This window comes from Suricata suricatta, chromosome 8 (assembly GCF_006229205.1).
Source record: "Suricata suricatta isolate VVHF042 chromosome 8, meerkat_22Aug2017_6uvM2_HiC, whole genome shotgun sequence".
NCBI lineage: Eukaryota > Metazoa > Chordata > Mammalia > Carnivora > Herpestidae > Suricata > Suricata suricatta.
The window spans coordinates 72,115,107-72,122,823 of NC_043707.1; the positions used below are offsets into that span (position 1 = coordinate 72,115,107).

The 7,717-nt window shown below is 43.0% G+C and overlaps 1 long non-coding RNA gene across 2 annotated transcripts; it reads right to left on the reverse strand.

Annotated features, from left to right (window-relative positions):
• Nucleotides 1–229: 229 nt before the first annotated feature.
• Nucleotides 230–6,769, reverse strand: LOC115299914. Of its 2 annotated transcripts, none has more exons than XR_003912408.1 (3): nucleotides 6,691–6,769; nucleotides 6,113–6,297; nucleotides 230–540 (listed from the first exon to the last, which is right to left on the reverse strand). It is a non-coding gene; the product is annotated as an uncharacterized LOC115299914 (long non-coding RNA). The 2 variants fall into 2 exon arrangements; XR_003912409.1 differs by lacking the exon at nucleotides 6,691–6,769 and adding an exon at nucleotides 6,421–6,504.
• Nucleotides 6,770–7,717: the final 948 nt, after the last annotated feature.

The window sequence follows — 7,717 nt, forward strand, 5'->3', positions numbered from 1 at the left end:
AGGAATTGGAATTACGCATTTGATTGTTTTTATTGGCGCTACCCTACTTACCTTGAGTACCTCCTTCTTTTGTTCATGAACGTTTTTAATTTGTCATCTTGTTTATGGCTGAAGCAAGATCACTGTCTATCTGATGAACTTAATGATTCTGACGTGGGTGTCTAACAGACGGTAATTAGAACCTCTTTGGCTCATTGAGATGTCATAATACCACCAGGTGCCTGCTTTTCATGCTGCCTTGTTTGGGCAGAAAGTTTATTTCTTTGTATTGTACTTTATTCCCAAATACATTATATGTCAAATACACTATTTTTTTTAAATCAGAAAAGAGGGAATGAAAGAAAAATAAGGGTATAGAATCAAGATTAAGCCAGTAGTGAGGTTGACACACAAGTTACATGCGGCCTAATGATTTATGTACTTAATAAGTAAGGGTGGGGTGCCGATTTGGCTGTGCGTTTCCTAGTGGCCCACACAAAGTGATCCTAATGGCCAGTGCACGTGATCAGGTACAGAATTAAAGTAGTAGCCTTGGCTTTCCTGAGCAATGAAAAAAGAAAAATTTCTCAGTCAGTATAGATGTATACATATACATACATATACTTATGAGGGGTGGGGGTTGGCTGAGGAGAAAAGTAGAGTCTATAGTCTCATGGACTTGAGAGCTGACTCCTGACTAATGTCCGTCAGCTTAAGTCCTCTTCCAAGGCTGCAGTAGTTCCTACAAGAACTACTTGAACCTACTGCAAGCGTCCTACAAATGCAACCTTGAGTCCCTTTGACCCCTTGAATTGTTGTTCCTGCTTTCCTGAGGGATGCTTGTCCCTTCTCTCAAAACCATAAGCCTGGGAAAGAATGCTAGTTTGTTCAAGTTATTCTTGATTATTTTGGAACTTCCTAAAGCTCCTGTCATGTGGTTCCAAGTTTAACCATAGTCACTTTGGACATGGTTTTGTGTCCACAATGATGTATGTCAGCAACCACAGAGTGAGCTTCTTGTATTTTTATATCAATATGATACCCTTTGTTTATTTGTTCCTCAGAGGTTTCACTTTCGCTTATGTAATGGGCTATGACATTTTTCAGTCATTACCTCATGCTGGGATCTCCTTTTTCTTTGTACCTCCTGATGCGTCATATTCTTGACTCTACTCCCGTGGATCTCTTAGATACAATGCTCTGAGCTGGTGGGTGGGAGTGGGTGGGAGCCAGATTATATGATGACTTCTCCACCCTTCCTCTCACAAGAGCTGCCTGGGTTTGTCACCAAGAGCCTTTTCTGTACTCAGTCTTTTGGCATCTTTCAGAAAGCATACTAGCTTAAAACTATAGCCCCTATCAAAGACTCTGGGCTCCACATCTGGGTTGGGCACTGGGCAGGCAGATTCTCCTGAACTCTGGACCTACACTGACTATTCCCACAGAGTCTGTAGCTGGAAGTGGTCAGTCTCCAGTGTGTAACCCTGTCCAAATCTACACCATAGGAAGATCTTGAGGGAAACCTACATCTCAAAATTCAGCCAATCCTTTGCTTAGGGCTCATTTTCCTGAGCTCTTCCATGTTCATATATACAGCTATCTACTTAGATGTGCAGTAGGTATCTCAAGCTTAACATGTCCCAAACAGAAATCCTGCTTCATGGTCCCACCTCATCCCCACCCAGGTGTTACTCTTCTGTTTTTCTCCATCTTGGAAAATGGCACCACTCTTCGATCCTTCCTTTTCTTTCCTTCACCTTTAACATCACTTCAAAACACTGATTCTACTTCCAGAAAACAGCTAAACCCAACCACTTTTATCCATACACACAGCCACCATCCTGGTCCAAGCTTCTGTCATCTTCTGCCTGGGCAAGTGAAATCACTAAGTAGGCTCCTTGCTTCCATTCTTGCCCCCACTACAATTCGTTCCCCCACCACACAGTAGCCAAGGTGACAGAGCACATGCTCCTACACTTAAAGCCTTCCAGTGATCTCCTGCTGCCATCAGAAAAAAAGAAAAAAATATCCTGCCCTCCTCTCAGATCACATCTTATTCCATTTTCCACGTCACTCACTGAGCCCCAGACACGCTGGCTTCTTTCTCTTCCTTGAAAATGCCACATTATTTCTCACTGAGGGCCTTTGCACTTGCTGTACACTTTGTTTAGGATGTGTTCTTTCAACGTCTTATCATTGGGGTCTCACTTTGATGAAATCCTATTCCAAATATACTTATTAAATGGATCTAATTTCTTATAATCAAAAAGTATTTTAAGTATTAATTTGTTCATTTGTTTATTATTTGTCTTCTTCACTCAGAATGCAAGGTCAATAAAGACAAGAATTTTGTCTATTTTTTTCACATCTGTATCTCTGGTGAATTTTTCAAATAAAAACTGACATGTGTCAGGTCAACTTAACAGACATGTATTGGGCATGTACTAGGTACCAGGAACTTGCCAGATGCTTTAGATTCAATGATTAAACAAGCCTACCTATTTTCTTTAATTCTGGAAATATTTTAACTATTTTCTCTAAATGCTGCCTTTCTCAGATTCTTTTTTTTATTCCTGACCTCTTTAACATCTCATTTCCCATTTCCTTGCCTTCTTTTTTTTTTTCTGTAGCCTGAGTAATGTCTTTAGACATTCCAGTCCTCTAGCTCTCTATCTTTATCTATTCTACTTGTACTCATTTACTGTTTCTAATTTTAATAATTATAGGTTTTTTTAATTTCCAGAAGTAGTATCTAACTTTTTTCACAATTCTGCCTGGTCTTTTTGTTTTTATTTTTTAATGTTTCTTTATTTATTTTGAGAGAGAGCACAAGCAGGGGAGGGGCTGAGAGAGGGGGACAGAGAGAGAATCCCAAACAGGCTCTGCACTGTCAGTGCAGAACCCAAAATGGGGCTTGATCCCATGAACCATGAGATCATGACCTGAGCCAAAATCAAGAATTGGACACTTAACCAACTAAGTCATCCCAGCACCCTGGTCTTTTAAAGAAAAAAATTTCTTAATGTTAATTTTATTTCAGGGGGAGGGCAGAGAGAGAGAGAGAGAGAGAGAAAGAGAGAGAGAATGCACATGAGCAGGGGAGGGGCAGAGAGAGAGGGAGACACAGAATCCAAAACAGGCTCCAGGCTCTGAGCTGTCAGCACAGAGCCCGATGGAGGGCTCGAACTCACAAACAGTGAGTTCATGACCTGAGCCGAACAGAGCCACCCAGGCACCCCCGCCCCTTGTCTTCTTAGATTATGTTTATTCTTTTTTTGTTTCCCCTTTCTGTTGCCTTAAACATTTTAACCAATTCATATTTGATATATGGTAACTGTTATATAATGTCTAATTCTGTTCATTGTAGATTCTCCTGGCTTTCACTCATGGTAGCCTGCATGTTTCCTTGTGTGGTTTCTCTTTTTAATTGTGGTCTCATGTTCAGTAGGACTTTATCTGTTAGACTCCTGTGAAACCTTTGGAACTTTCCTTTCACAGAAGATCTGCTTCTGTCAGGTACCCTGGTATGCTACCAACCTGGGGCTAATTTAAACTGATTTTACAGCTGCAGTCTCCCAGACCATGAAGATCATCTAAATTCAAATCCTCCACTTGTGTGAAGGAAAGATTGTGTTTTAAAATCTTATGAGTCCAGGCCAAGACAGACTAAGTTTCTCATTTTTCATTGTAGATAGGCAGGCTTTTTTCTCATCTATCCTTTTATTTCATATGTATCCTTTTGTGAGTCTCACTTTTACTCAGAATCCTCTGTGCCAACACTCCCTCTTTCGAAAACACTAAGCTTGGTCTCCTGTCTCCCATAACATCCCCAAAACCAAGCGTCACAGTCACTGGGGTAGACAGACTTTCCAAAGCAGCAAAGCCCAGTGGCAGTTGACCACTTTGAATCCCAGTCGTGTGTGTGTGTGTGTGTGTGTGTGTGTGTGTGTGTGTGTGTGGTGGAAGTGTAGAACTTCCCTAGTTTGCATGAGATTTGTGCATCTACAAATATATTTGTTATATATTTTATCTGTGATATCCAGATGTTCTGTCTTATAGCTAGAAACACAATACTCTGCCTTCCATGAACTGTGATATAGTTCTGGGAGACAGAAACATCCATTCATCCAACCATCAACATTTTTATTGGTTTTCCTTGTCAGACACTAATAACCAGGTACACATAAAAATATGCTGACAGGCATGCCCCCAGTGATATGAGGAAATAGAGGCAAGAGACACCAATTCTAATGGTGGGGGGGGGTCTGGAAAGTCTTTGCAGATAAAAAGGTGTTGGAGCTGGATGATAATAATACCTAACTTTTATCTCAGGCTTTCTCTGGACCAGGCACTGTGGCAAGTACTTAACATGTATGGTCACATTATCCTTATAAGAAAGCATAAAATATGTACTATTCTTAGCATCGCGATTTTACAACTGAAGCATAAAGAATTTGAGTAATGTTCCCAGTAATTGGCAGGGCCTGGATATGAATTCAGGCAGTTTGGTCCTGATCCAGGGCTTTTAGCTACTACGCTATATTGTGCTTGAACAGACAGTTGTGGGGAGGGTGTTCCATTCACACATTGAAGAAAATAATGCCTATATCCTAGACTGTTGTAGGGATTATTTGAGATACTGTAAGGAAAACCACGTGGTAAGCACTCCATAAATGCCTACTTTGTTTTCTCTTTAACTTTGTACCATCAACTTGTCATAAATTCCTTCAGGGAAAGGCAATACTATATACATGAAGATAGCTTCACTCCCACAGAACCTAGTATTGATTAGTGATTAATCCCTTTACTGATTTGTTGATTGAACTAATGTATTACTTTGATAGTAGCTTCAGTACTTAGAATTGAATTGCCATACACTTCTCAAAGCACTTTTACATCTATCAGCTCTGTTTATCAGCACATCAGTTCTTGGAGTTAGGGCAGATATCTGGCTTTAGTGATAAATGTGAGTTTTTCTGAGAGAAGAGTAAATATGAACTGTGTGCAACTGGACGGGAAGGAACCAGAGAAGACTGACTATGGGGCTCTGGGCAGCCTCGGGAAGGATGTGCTGGCAGAAGGCCAGGCTTCAGATGATCTCTCGAGTTCTAATCCTGTCGTCAGGCACGTGTGAGAGTGCAGATATAAGGTATGCCTTCTCCTGGAGTCTTTGCTGCCTCACTCTTCAGCTGTTGCTGAATGCTTGAAGTGGGCTTCCCTTCATGGGATGTCCATCACACTTTATCATTGGTGTTCCTTTTTAGATGCAGCTCTGTAAGAGCAGAGACTCATTTGCTGGCTATAACTCCAGCATCTAGAATGTATCTGATACAGAAGGTGATCAAATATCTAGTAAATAAATGATGTGTGAGTTATATGGATAAAAAGGAAAGAAGAGAGGAGAAACAAGGCCAGTGTCATAGATTTAGATCTAAGGAGTGGAGAGAGGAAGCAAGCAGGAAACAATGAGAAGGCTGAGAGCCAGACAGACGGTCCTGCCGGAATGGGGCATTCAGTGAGCGAGATTCGGTCATGTCTGATTATGAAGCACTTTACGAACAGGGGCCTTCCCCAGTGACTTTAATCACAGTCTGTCCTTTCCTTTTGTTTAGCCCAACCTTATTTTAAAGGGAGCACAAACATAAAATGTAGCAATGGCCTTTCCCAAAGGGCCACAAATTCCAGATAGCTGAGAAAGCTGAATTCGTGGGATGTCTATCAGTGAGATTTTATCCCAGCGAGGAAGTGCAGAGCACTTTGTGTACATGGCCCAAATCAGCTTTCATCTGCAAAATAAGCCTCCATTCCTCTAGGGTCCCCTTTCTGTCTGTCTTCAAAGTACTAGGTCAACGTTCAGCCTCTACACTGGCTTAAACATCTATATGCATTTCTAGATTCACCCTTAGGAGCAGTTTGTCCCTCCTCTTCACCCTATTACTTCCCTTTCCTTCTCCTTTGCTCAGGGTCTACTTCAGGAAACCCTCCACAGACCAGAGAAGCCACAGGCCACCAGGAAACAGTCCTTTCTTTCGTCTGGAGTATTACAATACAGAACTACATTTGTCCCGAGGAATGGCATGATTAGATCAGCAGTTCAACCCAAAAGTTACAGAAACAAGATGTGCCTACCCACCATTATAAAGGGATGCTGTGGTTCTTTCCACTTGGTCGGATGACCTACATTAAAAGTTTCAAATCCTGGGTAGCAGGTAGAGTCTTTGGAAGCCAGGGATGGAGATCTGAATGCACATCCCAGCAGGGAGCCAGCTACCAGCTGTAGTTCATCTCAGCGTCTCCTCGCCCAGCTATGAAAATGACCTAATTGTGTACAGACAACAGCAATTGTACAGGGAAAATAATACAGTAATGCAAATATTCAAACCAAATTGGAAAAGCAAAGCAAGAAGGAGCCAGAAAACATTAGATCATTCAAATTGCAACCTGGCCAAGACAGCATCTGGGTGTGCACCCTCTGCCCAGCTCTTGTTCACATCCCATCCATAATGCTTCTCATATATATATAAGAATGCATATATAGAATAATGGCTCGGTATTTGCACAAAACCCTTTGTGTGACTACATTCTAAGGAACAAAGTTCTCACAGTGTGCCCTCACAAGGGTCAGAGAATTCCCCAGTGGAATGCTTTAATAGGCTTCCAGGTCAGAAAGGGCCTTTCTGTCTCTGGAGGGAGGGTGGGGGAGTGATGTACCTTTGGCCAGCATATATGTTTTAATTGTGTGGCCAGGGCAGGCTGTGCTCATTTTCCTTCCTCACTGGGTCATTTCCACCTTAGTTCTGAAAACAAAAAACAATTGATTAAAAAAAGAGCCTTCCTGACTGGAACCTTGGATCTTCTCTTTGGATTTGGACAAGAAGCAGGGATGTTCCCACTCTCCCAACACACTCCTACTCCTTCTCCCCGGGAAAGCATCCATCCCGTTACCCCCCACCCCCACCCCTTTCCTATCCTAAAGCTGGTTCTAGTTCAGCCTGAGAGTCTGAGGCATCACGTGGTCTCTCCTGGTGCACTTACTTGGCTATCTCCCCCGGGAGTGGTCCCCGCCCCCTCCTATGGGGAAATCACTCCTGGACAGGCTCTGGAGTTTGAAGCCCTGGGTAGAACCTGGCTCTGCCACTGTGGGATCTTGGACAGGACAGACTACCTCGGAAAGCTTTGGATCTCTCATGGGTTAGAGCCGAATAATACTGTCTGCCTCCTGGGTTTGTGAGGATGAAAGATAAAGAGCTTCTCAGAGCACCCAGCACCTACTAAGTATTCCAGAAGTGACAGGTTTTCTTGTTATCCCCACTTGGCTGCCCCTCAGCCTCCTACCCACCACCTCAGTAGACCACCAAGTCTCTTATAACAAGCTTCTCTGGTTCATGAATGCAACCCGGAGAATGGTGTTTGCCTGGTGAATTCCTTCCCCCTTCAGCGACTGAGTGCTGGACCTCCTCTAAGAACAAGAGCAAATCACGGCACAACCCCAACTGACTAGTTGCTTGAGATGTCTCTGTCTCTGTGGCATCTGCATTTGTCAGGAACTAGAAAGCCTTTAAAAAAAAAAAAAAAGCCAGGGCTTTGGGGAAAAGAGAGAATGCGAAGGGAAAGCGGGCACCGCAGACAGACCGCCTTTACCGGAATCACTGCAGCGGATGCCTCCCAACCCAGCCGGTCCCCTGGAGGCACAACCGGGGCGGAATCACCACACAGGCCACCACAGGCAGATGGGTTC